Source organism: Ambystoma mexicanum, chromosome 1q (genome assembly GCF_040938575.1).
Source record: "Ambystoma mexicanum isolate Mex_15411 chromosome 1q, UKY_AmexF1_1, whole genome shotgun sequence".
Lineage (NCBI taxonomy): Eukaryota > Metazoa > Chordata > Amphibia > Caudata > Ambystomatidae > Ambystoma > Ambystoma mexicanum.
The window spans coordinates 187402107-187418241 of record NC_090922.1 but is presented as its reverse complement, the minus strand read 5'-3'; the positions used below and the strand labels follow the sequence as shown (position 1 = coordinate 187418241).

General features: G+C 45.0%; 1 protein-coding gene across 1 annotated transcript in view; it reads right to left on the bottom strand.

Moving 5' to 3' along the window:
• Positions 1 to 16135, bottom strand: part of LOC138554053 (uncharacterized) — an 887754-nt gene that overhangs the window by 477330 nt on the left and 394289 nt on the right. The window lies entirely within an intron of this gene.

The following is a 16135-nucleotide window of genomic DNA, read 5'->3' as shown; positions in this document are numbered from 1 at the left end:
AGCATTTCACTGTTAGTACCTGCATTCAAATGCCAAATTTTTTAAGCAATTGAAATTGTGATGTGGGTTTAGTACTTGCATGACAGGGGAGTGATTGGAAGGGTAGAGAGGAAACATGAGACCAGTAATTATCACAGCAGCCCCTAAGTGGGTGATTACAGACCTAAAGGAGACAGTTAACTGCTTGTAACATTGAAGCTGCACTAGAATAGTCTCATTAAAATGCGTAAAGAAGTTAGATGCCCCCACACAAATAAGTTTTCTCCTCCCCACCACATGTGAAGTTAGCGCCTCTCCCAACATTTGAAGGGTTAGCCCCCCTGAAATGTAGGTTTTGTTGCTCCCCTGAACACAAGCACACACACCATCACCATATATACACACGCACACCCAGCTATCCATATATTTAAGAGTGCACTCTTTCACCATACAGGCACACCCAGGTAGCCACCCGTACATTAGAGTGTGCAACCTTTCACCACACATGCACACACACCCACGCACCTACCCATACATTTAAGAGTGCACCCTTTCACCATACAGACACACCCAGGCAGCCACCCATACATTTAAGTGTGCATCCTTTCACCGAACATGCACATCCAGCCGCCCATACATTTGTGTGCACCCTTTCACCATACCCTCACACAGTCACCTATACATTTAAGTGTAGACACTTTCACCATACAGGCACACCCAGGCAGCCACACATACATTTAAGTGTACATCCTTTCACCGTATACACACACACACACACACACGCATAACCAGCCACTCATACAGTTGTGTGCACTCTTTCACCATACACTCACACACGTCATTGGTTGAGGGGAGCCATAATACTTCAGAAATAAATTGGGCCTCATTAGGACCCTGGCGGTGATGGTATGAATGGTGGCGGTAAGGCACCGGCACCGTTTATACCGTCCCGCCGCATTAGGAGTTTGGCTCGCTGGTTCCTGACAGCCTGCTAGGTTTTACCTGGCGGGCTGTGCGGCACCAGCAAGCATAACTCGTAATTGCGCCGGCACCATTAACAACGGTGTCGGCGCAACTATGCTCCCCACCGCCATTCTGCCCTATAGGGCAGAATGGGGATCAGGAGCCCAGCAATACCGCCACCCGCGAATGTGCAATTACCAACCCATTCATCTGGTAATGGGCCGGTTATTGCCCAATCGCGGGAGGCAGTGCCGGTAGTGTGCATGGCGGTAGCTACCACCATGCTCGTAATGAGACCCATTGTTTCTTTTTGAAGTCACTCTGACTTCTCAAAGAAATTATTTCTGTTAAGGACTGAACCATAATGGAAATAATTTCTTTATGAAGGCAGAGTGACTTCAAAAATAAACTATTTATTTTTGAAGTCATAGGGCTATCCTACCCCATGACATGGAGGCCTCCAGCCTAGGGTCTTCATGTCATGGGGTGGGGGTAGCCACCAGACATTTTGTATTCACTCTGGCTTCATAAAAAAATATTTCTGTTACAGAAATCATTTCTTTAGAAATGCAGAATGAATTAAAAAAGAAAATGTAAAAAAAAAAAGTTACATTTTTTTTTTTTTTTACTCCAAGTGGGGCCCCCTTCCAGAACATGTGGTCACGGGGCCCCCCGCACTGCAGGGGGTGCAGGGGCCCCTGTTACACCAGTGGTTGTCTAGTCAATGATATTATCCTGTGAGTCGGGTTAGTGCTTTTGCCATCGTCCACTCTCAAAGCTGCAGTTTGCTTCCTTTCTCCTTTCCTCTCCTCCCTTAGTGGGCTTCTGATCTCCCTTGAGTGGTAAGCTCTGTTTCTTCTCTTTCTGTGAAGGTGAAGGAGAGGAAGGATAGTTTTCATCTTTGTGGTTGCCCAAGCTCTGCCCTATCCCTTAACTTATAGGTACTTTCCTCACCACTTCTGCCCTTTGTAAAGAATGGAGGGGGGTATCTGTACTTCTGCCCACTACATAGTTGGGGTAGGGGCACAGAGCACCCCAGCAAAGGCTAGCAATTGGAAACATTGGGCAAGCAGCCAGGCTGAGACTCAAGGGAGGTGATGCAGGCTGGTTCTTAGGTACATTAAATCCCCAACCTGCCTGCTTCGATGGGCTTGTAAAAACCTGTTAGAGGTTCCACATTTCCACAGGGTATGCGCTGGTGGCAGCTACATGCTGATGTGACAGTGTCTCTAGGTATCCTCCATTTTTGGGATACACAGGCCCTGCCATAGGAATCAATGGAATCCTAAACAAAGGCAAGATGGCCCATGGTGGCCTCTTGTTTTCCTTTTCTTACCCCCTTGCTTCTCAAAGTCATGAGAAGCCCGAGCTCTGTTCCCTTTCCCTGAATGGTTGTTGGGTGGAAGGACCTTATATGGCTCTGGGGCTGCCTGCTGCATGACTGGCTGGAGCCTTTCCAGGTGCTGCTTGTTGTGGGTACACCCTTGGGGTGGAGCATACCTGAATAGAGTGAGTAGTCAATATGTATTCTATGTTGTGAGTGTCTGGCTTTGGTTGTGTGATACAATGCTCTAGCCTGCCCTGACAGAAACTGGAATGAATGAAGTGTGGTGCACTGAAACACTGGGGAGTAGCCCCAATCCACATTCTGTGTTGTGGGTGTCTGGTTTCTGGTGAATGGCCTGAATGCTTGTGAGCCTGATTGGCTGCTGAATGGGGTATGTTTCGAATAACAGGGAGCCTCACACTCATCTCCTTGTCAGAAGCTGTAACAAGAAACCTGAAACTGACACTGAAGTAATTTTAGGCTTGCATCCTGGAGTCTAGCTGGAGGAAGAAGTCTGCGGCTGCAATTCTTCAAGCAATCCGAAAGCTGCTTTGCTGACTCAAGAACTGAACCAGAGTGAACCTGGATAGACTACCTGTTCCCGAGCTATGAGGGAACCTCGTGCAACTGCTGCTCTTTACCCAAAGTGTCCTGGGAGCCAGTCCTGTGTGCCTGCTGACTGGAGAGGGGATCTTTATGGGTACAGAAGAGGAGTGCCTGAACATCTTTAAGCCAAGAAGTTCATCTGTGTCACCCCAGGTCTGGAGGAATGTTTGTGACCACTGAAAGCCAAGTTGCTGAGTGTTGCCCAGAAGAGGGGGTACACTTGCATAGTGCTGCTTGATATAAACAAAATAAAACTGAAGGACTTTGCAACCTGTCGGTCAACTGGGGTCATTTACAGTATCAAATGCCCATGTGGCCTCATGTATATTGGTCAAACAGTAAGATCTGCCGAGAGAGGTGGACAGAGCACAAATCGAACATTCACTGTAAGAATGAGAAATCTCCCGTCGCTAGACACTTCACCGAGGCTCGCCACACCATTGCACAGATAAGATTTACCATCTTGGAAGTAGTAAAGGGACCCTACAGGGGAGGTGACTATATGAGGACCTTTGCTCAAAGGGAGATGTTTTGGATTGATTCCTTAGGCACAATATCACCAAAAGGACACAATGGAGAGTTTTCTCTTAACTGCTTCATATAAAACTGCTTTCTCTGTAGAGTTATTTGGATGCATCTACTTTAATATTGGCTCACTGAAGTGTCACCAGTCCTGGATGAAGATATGTGGGTCCAAGCAGAATATGAATTGATTGACTCCATCTTTACTGTTTCTGTGTATCTTTGCCTATTCTATATGGATGGTTGGAGTTATTTGTCACTGCTTTTACTGTTTCCCTGTAACTCTTCTTTTGCTATATAGATGGTTGGAATTTTTGTTTACACTGGATTTTGGACCATCTAGGTCTACCTGTGCTGGTAGCATAGATGATCCTGTAGTTTATTTTAATGTAGGCCCATGTGACCCCAGACTCATCTTCAGATAACTCTTACTGCCCTGTATGGAGTTCTATCTGTTTCCACATCCCTCAGATTTCACTTCTTTAATTGCACTACATTTGGTTTAACGTCTCTACTTCATTTGCACTTCTTTTCTGATTGTTTCTCCTTTTGATCTTTTTAGGTGTAGTACTTTGGTTATTGCGTCAGTTTTTCATTCTTTAGCCCACATTCGTTCAATATCTCTTTTATTCGAGATTGACTGTAGGCTTCACATTTTTTCAATTTGGGAGGTCTATCCCCTTTGACTGTACCCAATGCGATACTTGGTTCAAAGTTGACTTAAATTACCGATGCATTGGGACGCTGCCATGTAAATTGCGTAAAGTGATGGTTACTCTGATTAGTTGGATGTGAGTGAAATTATTCATTGTTACGTTGGATATGGATTGCTATGGTACCGTAGTGTACACATGTGGTTACCACACCCCACTCATTGTCTGTATGCATCCATGGATATAACTATACTCTACGAGGTCTATGATCAGGCTTAGATGCTGTAGCCTATGAAGTTAAGGAGACGGCTTAGCTTATGTGTTTGAATAACTGTGTGTGATTAACTCTGATGGTATCTTTGTGTAATGTTCCTTACCAGCATTCCGAACGTCTGTGCCCAGTAGATAATGTACTCTGCACTTGAGAGGCATGCATATATTTGTATAAGTTCTGCGAAGAGATTGGTGGCACATTACCAGTGTGTAAGCGTCTCCTTCAAGGGTGTTTTTTGGTAGATTCTCGTCAATTATCAGCAGGCAGGGGTTAATTAGGTAAGCATTTTATTTAAACTATAGTGGATTCATCAGTTGACTACGTCCCTATGTATTTTAAATTGATCGCCCTCTACAATTTCTTTGTAGAGCACTTTCAGAATCCATTTGAGTACGGGCTACTTCATATTAGATACGACACATGGGACTCCTCTCGGTGGGTGCCAGTGTACACTCTGAACAGATTAAGTCTGTGAAGTCAGCATCTTCGGATGAAACTAAATCCTCAAATTGTGTTTGAGCAATACAGGTACATTTTAGGGTTAGACTTTTTTTATTTGTATTTTTTACTCCTCGGTGTTCAATCACATGTTTCCCTTTTAGTTTTACTTGTTGGAGTCACACCATATGTAAACTTGGTCATATTATGCATTGAGACAAGGTGCATTGTAACATGAATTATACACATGCAAGAGTGTAGTGTTATCTTTGGTATGTTGGTCTAACAATAATTTTTGCAATTAAATGTTTAGGTATTCTTTTTTTTAAAAAACCGTTTGAAAAATGGGCTGATGGATATTCTCTGTACATATGTGTGATTACAGATTACTTCTCTCCCGACGAAGGGGGAGTTCCCCGAAACGCGTAGAGCATGAATCTTCATCTCATCACAAGAACATTGTATATATTCCTTTTTCAGGTTGGCCATTGTTCATTTTCTACTATATGTCTATATTCAAATGTTTACCAGAAGCTAGAGGAAATATAATTAGTTGTGTGTTTTTTTGCTTAAAATTTGATTACAATATTGTAAAAACTCAAAGAGTGTCTTGACTGATTTTGTATCAGCTTTAATGGTGTGCAGGGGACGGGAGTGTCTTTAGAAATAGACACTTTTTTCTTTTTCTAGTGCTGCTTGATACCTAGAGTTTCAAAAATTCCAAATCATTAAAGTATCCTTCACAGGGCATCCCTGCCATGACATCTGTCCACTTGTCCATACCTGAGAGGGTCCAGGATCGCTGCCTGCAGGGGAGTGTACGCCGGTGGGTTTCCCACCAGCAAAATCTGAAGAAGACATCCCCAGTGTCCAGACTTGATGAGGGTCTGCAGTCCAGTCCAGTGGTCATGACCGGGTCGCCAGAAGTCATCCTGAGGTCTGTGTTGCGGCCGCAGCACTGAAGAACCGAAAGTCAGTAAACCGTGAAATCCCGAAACCCGCCACCTACTTCTGCTACTGCACCCGTCGTCCACAGCCAGTTTCACCCTTCATGGCACATCCGCAGCCAGCGTAACGACCCACCAACGGAGACCACTGCGAAGATCGAAAGTGCTGCCTTGTTTGGTTCCTTTCTTCTCCTCAGCATCCCAGCGACTCCTTCTTCCAAGGGGTATCCATCCTCGAGGGGTCTCGTTGAGTAAAGCCAAGAAACTCTACCACTTAAGCTGTCAAGGCACCTAAGGCACTGTGACGAGGAAGAGCATCTTCCATCCTCAGGAATCAACCAGGGGTCCCAGATTCATCTTGGATCCTCTTCTCCTGTTACTTCCCAGGTACTTTGGGGGTAATGGGTCCTGTAGACAAAGAAGCAGTGCATTATGAAACATATTTGGACTGGCCTGTAATATACAGGATAAAGTACACCTTCACTTTTCCATTAAAGTTTGCCCAGGTGGGGGGATCACACAGTATTGCCTATCTACTTTAAAGAAAGCATTCTGGCAATGTTCCTAATCTAACCTGCCTTTATACAGTAATGTCTATGCCATTATCCAATGCTTTATGATCCCAATGCTTTTAAATAACCGTCAACAGTTGGTGCATTCTAAATTGAATCTAAGGTATTTTGTGGTACCACATAGATGTGTATATATATACTATTATTAGGATAGTGTTACCTGAGTACAGAGTGTGTTATTTATTAATGTATATATTTATCTGAACATTATTTTATATAAAACATCTGAGGTAGCACATGAAAAAGTGTGCAGGCATTCCTTTGCGGGAGCTTAGGGATTCACTGTACTTAAGAACCAGCCTGCAACACCTTCTGAGAGTCGCAGCCTGTCTGCTCATCTAGCATTACCAATTGAGAGGCTTGGCTGGGGTACTCTGTGCCTCTCCCAACTGTATAAGGGGCAGAAATACAGATACCCCCTCCGGTCTTTACAATGTGTGCTTCGCTTTCTGCCTCTAGTTGAGAAGATGTTTCTGACAGGTACCTGTCTGGTACCAGTAGTGCTGGTAGGAGATGCCTTTTTAGTGTGCTTATCACACCCAATTCCTTCCTTGGTTCCTCCCTGGGACTTCTACCCAGGTGATCTTTAGCTAAGGTCCTGTAAGTAGCTGTCCCAATGTGACCAAACTGAGGTTTTCTTGCCTGTTCACCACACAACATTGGTAGGCGTCTGAAAACGTATAGTCTCACTGACTCACCATTTATGAGGAGTATGAGTACTCCCTCTACCATAGGATAATTGCCTCCAGCTATTGCCAGTCCTAAACTCATTGCTGCTTCTCCTGCCTGGGAGTTCAGTATCTCTCCCAGAATAGAGGTTAATGCTGTAATTGAAGGGCTCCCTATTAAATGCAGGTATAACCAACTATACACTGAAACCCAGCTGTCACAGTGTTTCATAGGTGGATTACAACCTGTTGGCATTATGATTGCTAAAGCCCTCTGTCTCTACTGAGGAGTGACTTGAGAGTAGGCTGTCGCTAGATGACTCAACTTAGAGGAATACCATCTAGGGATCTCTTCCTGCCTTGTGGGGCAACTGCCCAATAAGGCTTTGAGTGTGGCGCGACAGGAGTGTGGCGAGAGTGTGCCTGAGTGCTGTAGACTATCGGTAACACTTGTGAATTATGCTCTCTACAGTTGGAGTTGCTTGGGGATCTACACGGAGCATATGCGCTCAGCTGGCATGGCCAGCAGAGATCGTTCTGCACTCTGCTTAGAGCCCAGCACCTGTGGAAACACCGAAAACAAAAGACCATTCAACGTGTTGCAGCGCACGTGACAGGAGCGTTGCGAGAGTGTCCCTTAGTGCCTTGAGGCTTGAATTGCCGATACCAACCGTATCTCTGCAATGGGTTTGTGCTAGATTCTGGTAAGACTCATAAAGCCATTATAGTATTTTACTGGTGTATGGATGGTTTTGTGCAATGGTGGCGGGGAGGCTGGAGTAATCCTGCAGGCTGAGTCTGCTGACTAGGACCAGCCAGATGGTCTCCCTGGTCAGGATCGCACCTTGGGTCCCCCTTGTTTGATATTACGGCACAAGTATTGACTTTGAGGGAAGTTTCCCCCTGCCCCCCGTGCTTGCTGGGGGCGTTCATATCTCCCAGCACAGTTATGAAAGACTCCTGTAAAAGAAAATATTGCTTGCGCAGCGCATGCACTAAGGGTGGGAAGCAAGCCCACAGCCTGCTAGGAGTCACAGCTCAATTAAGGGCGCCCCGTATACAAAAAAGGGGTGAAGGTTATAGTTAACAATAAATCTGCATCCAACAAACTAGCAAAAATGACCAACTTTTTGGTACCGACACCGGCAGTCCCTCTGGCAATAGACATGCCACCAGAGTCCATGACTACAAAGACATCAATCACCAATATCCATGACTAATCACTCCTTTGCTATAGACAATAATGGATCGCTCTTGAAAATGTGCTATGATTTAAAACGGAACTCTCTTGGAACCTCACCTTTATACTGTGACAACTTAACTAGCACAAATTTATCGGCAAGCTCGAATTTGGAGGCGCTTGTCTCAAGTGAAGAAATATCCTATGAAGAAACTGTGCAGGATGAAGGGGGTGGCACTAGAACGCAGAAAACTGTCCTAAGGAACCTCGACTTGCTACCATCAAACTTTGCAATCATAGCGACTAAAATGGACCCCCTTTTGTCTCTATGTTCAGAGTGGGTAAAGGAGCTGTATGAACTTAAGTGTATAGTGGCCAAAATGGTTGATGTGATTTTGGCAAGCAGCTCGGTCATTGAGTCAGTGTGGCTCAGACAAATGGTTGACCATGAGACGAGTAAGGAAGGTGACAGAATGGTTAACTCAGAGTGTTTCATCTTGGAACAGCACCAGGATGTCTCACTGTGGGTCATCATGGAAACGGAGGAGGAAGCTATCGAAGCGCTTTGCGCTGAAATCTCATTGTTGAAGACTCCCCCCCAGAAAAAAGTCTAAACGTAGGAATAGAGTCACAATGGGAAAAGTACCTCCAAAGGAATTCCTGAATGCTACACAGGTGCCTAGATCACGTGATACTGTGGAATAGAGAGCGCCTTCATGGATGAGTACGACCTCTACATTTTTCCAGGATTAGGGAAACTGTACCAGCCGACAAATTGAACTGAGAGGCCCCTTAGACAAATGGCTTGGTCTAGACGCAACAGGGCTACCCAGGATACCCTTGCAAACCAGGGAGTGAGGTAAGGGTAAATGCACTGATCTCTATTCTAGTGCGAAGTCTCATGCAATCTATCCATACACCCAGACAGCGCAAGCAGAACCCATTAGGTCCATAAATGCCTGTTCTGGTATTGTAAGCAACAAATGTTGTGTTGTCGACAGTTCAACGTATCTGAGCTTGGGAACCCTGGTAAAGCTGGAAGAGGTGTCTCCTACATCGAACAGCCCCTTTCTAAACAGAACAGGGTTGTTATCACTCTGGAGCAACATCCCGTTGCTCAGTGCTATTAGAAGAAGTGATATGCATTGTGTAGCGGTCCCCTGGTGGGACAGTACAACTAATTGGGCGCTGATCCAGCTGGCGTCCTCGGCCATGGTATCTCTACTATGCTCCTCTGCAAGTACATTGCAGGCATTGGGATTTTCACTGATGGTCTGCGGTGCTCCTTCCTCGACAGAGGTCCCTGATAAAAGGAAGAGTCGATTTGACATGGAACAACCTAAAAATGGCCAGCTACTGTCAACGAGAGTAAGACCTTTGCTGCTGTATATAACGGCCAGCAATTTTACCATCTGCTACAGGGGGTGGGGGTGGCAGACCAAGTACTCTTTGTGGATTATATGGATATGAATCACACTGACATTCCACGCACTTGAGTTCCATCAAAATTCTTTTTTGGAATACTTGTAGTCTCCGCTCATTTATGAACCACCCATTGGGGGAGAGGATTGTAAGAGAGAGTGATATAATCTTGTTGCAGGAAACTTGGGTGGTTAAAGATCTATCTATAGATGGGTTTAGTCTATAGTCTCGCCATGCTGTACGTGGTATGCAAGGGAGTCCGTCGGGAGGGCTCATTATTGGAGCTTGATCGCATTTAAAATTGTCTCCCTTTGGGGCGGACCTTGTTTCGCCTTATGTTTTGTTGGCCACAATCAGTATCCAAGCATTTGATATTTATGTACTTGTCATTAATATCTACTTACCTCCAGCCGAGAAAAGGTTAAAAGAAATCCTGTATACACTTGAAAGAATCCTGGGTTGTTGGCTTGACAAATATCCTGAAGGAAGAATAATTATAGCAGTCGACTTGAATGCACCTCATTTATTTGAATGGGTTGCTCTTAGTAATGAGGATCTGATTTGGCCCAGTTTAATAAACACCTTCCTGCTAATCCTGCAGAGATACGGCTTCAGAGCTTTTTATGAATATGTTTGATTTGGTCTGCTTGAATTATAAGTACGAGACGAGAAGTCGTTCCCATATACCTGTACTAATTGTACCAGTTATTCTCATTTGGATTATGTCTTCATGGACAGATTAACTGATGGGGGCTGTGAACATTTAATTTCCTCCTCTACTCCCTTAAGTGATCATTCCATATTGACGGGGACTGTGACTCTTCCTCATCCTATAAAAATGTGTAAAATCCTGCACGTGATAACTATAAATGGACAATGTAACCGCATTGTCTGATCTAATAGGAATGTCCAAAAGATGTGTGTATTTATAAACTCGAATAGTAATGCCATTATTAGCTTGCTTAAAATGAAGCAGTGGAATACACAGAGCCTCATTACGAGTATGGAGGTAGCCCGGCCCTTAATAAGGGCATGGCTGCATCCATACCGGGTCCAAGTACCGGGTTCCTTCAATGAGGAATAACCGGGTCATTCCGACTTTGGAGGACCCGGTAATTCCTCCTTGAAGGAACCCATCCCCATTCCCATTTGAGCCCCCATAGGGCTCAGTGGGAATGGGGAGGGAGCTAATAACGGGCCCGTTAATTACGGGCCCGTTATTAGCTCCCTGGTCCCCTCGCGGGACCCGCAAAGGACGTCTGGTCTGACCAGGCATCCTTACCAGGTGCCGCAAGGGGACCTCGTAATAGGGCATCCCGTAATGAAGGGTGCCGGTCCCATACCAGCACCCTTCATTACGGGAGCACCTATGTTGTAATGAGGCCCACAGTCTCTTATGTTCAAGCTATATGTTCTGCTAAAATTACAATGTATTCATCCAAGAACATTGGTGTACCATTCTAATTGTTATGATCCCCTTATTCAGCAGGCAAAGAAAGCGCTCCGGAAACAACATAATTGAATAAGACTACTAGCTACTCTGTTCTGAAAAAAAGGCAATTAAATAACTTAGTTCAAACTAGATATGGAAATTGGCTGAAAAGCCACACATTTTCACTAAGAGTAGCTAATTGAAGATCCTGCTCTGAAATCTAAAACAATAACAATGATATCAAGTTTTGGGCAATGTCTAGAAGATTTCTTAATACAACTGAAAATGTAGACATGAACCCAATTGGTGTGACAGAAGCAAATGACCATATGGAAGCTATACTATAGCCCCGATCACCAATCCTCGATCGACTTTAAGTATGTCCCTATCCTGGTAATCCAGGAGGGCTTTTCGCTAGAAGATATATTCCTGATTATTAAACCACTAAATAACTCCCGCACCGCTGGTCCAGCTTCATTGTCTAATGCCATTCTCAAGGAGAATCTCCAATTTTGGGCATTTGTTCTAGCACAAGTCTTTAAAAAGTTATTGGAAGAAGGTGTTATTGCGGCTAGCTGAAGGCGGATGATTTTGATTCCTGTTCATAGGAAGGGTAATAGGACTGATCCATCGAATTACTGCCTCCTGGCAAAAGATTTTTGCTAGAATTCTATTGAGAAAGTTGGAAAAATGAGCGAAGGTGGCATGTCTGCTGTCTCCGTGTCAGACCGGCTTTCCGAAGGGTTTTAACACGATGCACAATATGTGTGCGCTACAATATGCTATTTCTGCCTGTAAAAGTACCCCAAATGGAAAACTTTAGCTCTGTTTCATTGATTTTAGTAAGGCCTTTGTCTCAGTCTCTCGCGCCTTGCAGTGGTCTAAACTGCACCAATGGGGCATTGATCAATCTCTTCTATAATTTATTATGCTTTTACATCTTGAGAATACTGTGATGATTCGTATGAATCGGGAGGGTGAACTATCTACAGAAATCCCTGTAAATATGGGAGTAAAACAGGGGGTTGTCCTTGCCCCCCTTTTATATAATTTATATTATAGTGATATGGGTGAGACGATTGGTTCCGGACGTAATTTCCCTCTGCATATAGGTACCATGTTGACATCTTGGCTTAGTTATGCTGATGATACTGCCTTGATTGATTCGACCTCTCTTGGTCTGCGGCGCACCTTAGGCGTGGTTGTTAGATATGCTGAGGAAAATAACTTTAAAATTAACTCGCAAAAGTCTAAAGTCTTAACTATTGGGATACCATCCATGAAGAATGGGTTTGTATGGTTCATGAATGGTATGACATTGGAAATAATATACCGATATGTGTATTTAGGATTCCCTATTTGGGATTCCCTAACTGCAGTGCTCTATAAGGATGTTATCTGTTCCAAAGCACTGAAGAAATTGTATCTTTTAAAAAAAAAAAAATTGCCTGAGAGACAGTAATAATATTGAAGGACAAATTGCGCTCGTTAGGCAGAATCCTGTGCCGTGCCCTTAGGGACCACTGCACACGATTAAGACTACAGGTGGCAATACAAGTTTAACCTTTGGTACAAGCCTGTACTACTATGTCAGAGTGGTAGCAGTGGCGGAGCAGCCAGGCTTATCTCAAGAGTATATGAGCAGTAGCAGAGATTACACAAAGGGACCACAATTACTGTGACTCAAGCAAACACTGACTCAGGGTTTCAGGTAAAAAATATAAGTACATTTATTTTTAAACCATTCGTTATAAACACAACACTTCTATTAAACTCAAATAAAAACCACACGTTAAATATACCACAACTAACCGATTCACTTTGTACAGTAAGTCTCAAGGTAAGTACCCTGTGTTTTAATGAACCGGTGTTACGAACAAACCACGTTACCGCGAATACGATTGCGATCACTTTTTGACAATTCGATCTACTAAACAAACGCTTATCTGTGACATGAAATGCTACCGGGGCAAAACACACTTTGCACTTGAGATACCCAGAGGGAGTTGGGGACAAAAATCACAGCCAATATTTTGGTTAGGCAGGCAGAATCAAGAAACGCTCAAAGACAGGTGTTCAAAAGTCAAAGGGCCAGAGCCAGGGTCGAAAGACACCGGGGCCAGTTGCCGAAGATCACACAGTCAAACAGTTCACCATTCAACGTAGCCAAAAGTACTTCGATATTGTCAATGTTCGGAAACAAAAGTTATAAGAAGGAGGGAAGACAAGGGCAAGCCTTGGAAATGAAGAAAAAGGGATTCACCCAGTTTCCTCAACAGAACACAGTGGGCCTCATTACGACCCTGGCGGTAAGGGGTTAGCGCCAGCGTTAGCTGCGCCGACCCCTTACCGCCAATTACGAGTTCCCTTTCCGCCATGGCGGTTTTTACACCTGCTTTTAGCGGGTGTAAAAAACCATGGCGGTAAGGGAACTTGGTGTTAATTACGCCACCGTAATTTACGGTGGCGTAATTAACGCCTTCCCCACTCCCATTATGCCCTATGGGGCAAAAATGGGAATGGGGAAGGGTAAATGGGGATTGGGGATTTACCGCCCCGCCAAGGTCGGAATGGGGCGGTAAATCCCCTTACCGCCATGGCGTTAACGTAGTTAGCACCATGGCGGTAAAGTCACGGCCCTGGCGGTAACTTACCGCCAGGGTCGTAATGAGGCCCAGTACCTTGTTCCAATGGTGCAGCTGGTGCCCTGGCAGTTGTTCCTGTTGGTTTCCCGCAGACCCACGATTCCTGGAGCTTCGTTGTGAAGGAGGACGTCTGAAGGGGGTCTGTACCACACAGGGATGAAGCCGGCAGCAGCAACGAGGAATAATAGGTGTGCTCCTTAAAAACAGGAGAGGCTCTTCAGGTGGCTATCCGGACCACTACAGCAGTGTGCAGCGATTTCGACCACGGAAGAGGATCCTCTGGCTGTGGAAGATGAGCTGGGTATCTCCACCAAGCTCAAGGGAAGAAGACTCCGGACTGGAACTTCTCTGAGTCGTTCAAGGGAAGATAGCTCTGGACTGCAGCATGGCTTCAACGGGATAGGGTAGTTGCAGCAACCACCGTTCTTTCCGCTTCTCTTCGGTTCCTTGTAGTTCCAGTGGCGACTCTCTGACTTCTAGCCCAAGAGACCTGCCTTTTATGTGAAAAACCCCCATTCACACAGCCTGGCTGTCAACCACCCAGCAGGTGGTATGTCCAGCCCGGACAACTACCCTAGCCAATCATGACAAAGGGCGACTTGGGTTTCCTAGGATACCCTGTGCAGGGGGTGACTAAACTCCTCCCCCACATTCAGCCCACCTAGACACCCAGGCGCCTTGAGGAGGGCTTCTGAGCAGAAGCCTGCCAAAAGACAGTGAACAAAGAAGGCAAACCTAGTTTGCCGCGCAAAGTAAAACACAAGAAGGACTTTAACAAAAAGAAATGGCGAATAAACCCAACCGGAGCCAAAAGAAAGACGATTTGGTCAAGCAGGTTTATGTTCGAGGCTAATATAATAGCCAAGAACAGTACCGCGTTTATCTAATATAATCGCGGTAGAAAAGTTAGGGTAGATACCACTGCCACCAGCCAAGTCTAAATGTTAAAAGAGCGAAACAATGCTCTAGGAGGTACAGATAAAAAGGGATACGAGTTAACCCTTTCCAGTACTCCAAGGAAGATGGGGTGTACTGGATCTGTGGTAGATTGACTAAGTAAAGTTAATGGTAACTTTACCCTTTTCTGGGGGACTGTAGTCGCCTCAGAAATGGAGTCGAGGGAAGTCTTAAAGACAACCCTGTTCCACGGCACGGAAGGCGCTGTGTGACACACAAAAAGAAGGGGGCTACTGAAGTGGTGTGCTTCTGAGTCCACAATCACAAAAACAGAGAGAAACACATAGCAAAACACAGGTAAGAGTGGGGGAAAAGCTTTCACTCTTACCAAGTGGAAAAAAATAAACTCCAGAAGTCCAGCAAAGCCTCTGGGGGACTCACTAGGTGAGGGAAATTAGCCATAGATGAGAATTCTCCCTAACACTCGCCCACCCCCCAGACTAAGGGACAGGAGGATTTAATCCACTCCTGGATGGACCTCCTACCTCTAGTCGGTTACAAACATCCTAGAGAGACCATCAGCATTTTGGTGGTGACTTCCTGCTCTGTGCTCAATGGAAAAATCAAATCCTTGCAGACAGATTGACCATCTGAGTAATTTTGGGTTTTCCCCTTTCATTTGCATCAGCCATCTCAAGGGTTGGTGGTCAGTCTGAATAGTGAAAGGAAGGTCCATACAAGTATGGTCTAAACCCTGCCAGTGCCCACACAATAGCAAAGCATTCTCTTTCTATTGTTGCCCACCTTGTCTCAGGATCCTTTAACATCCTGTTGATGAAACAAATGGGGTGTTCCCTACCTTTCTCATCCAGTTGACTAAGGACTGCACCTATACCTACGTTAGAAGCATCAGTTTGTACAATGAAGGGTTGGTGATAGTCAGGAGCTCTTAGGACTGGAGCTTGACAAAGGGCTTTCTTTAGACCTTCAAAGGCTTGATTGCACTCCTCATTCCACCTGAACTTTTTAGGAAATTTGGAAGAGGAAATGACATTCAAGGGAGAAGCTATGGTCCCATAGTTCTCTATGAAGTTCCTATAATACCCAGTGAGACCTAGGAAGGCTCTCACTTGGGTTTGAGTAGTAGGGGTGGCCCAGTTTTGTACAGATTGTACTTTGCTAGGCAATGGCCTTATTTCACCTCCTCCTACCTCATGTCCAAGGTAGACCACTGAACTCTGCCCAATTTGACATTTGCTTGCCTTTATGGTGAGATGGGCCTGTTCAAGAGCCTGCAATACATAACCTAGGCGTTCAACATGTTCTTTCCATGTAGGGCTGAACACTGCAATGTCATCCAAGTATGCCATGCAGAAGTCCTCCATCCCATTCAGAACTTGATTGACCATCCTCTGAAATGTAGCAGGTGCAATCTTTAATCCAAAAGGCATTACCTTGAATTGGTAGAGGCCAGCTGGGGTGGAGAATTCAGTTTTCTCCTTGGCATGGTCTGTCAGGGCTATTTGCCAATAGCCTGACGTTAGGTCAAAAGTGCTGAGGTACTTGGCTGCACCAAGTTTGTCCACCAGCTCATCTGTCCTAGGCAAAGG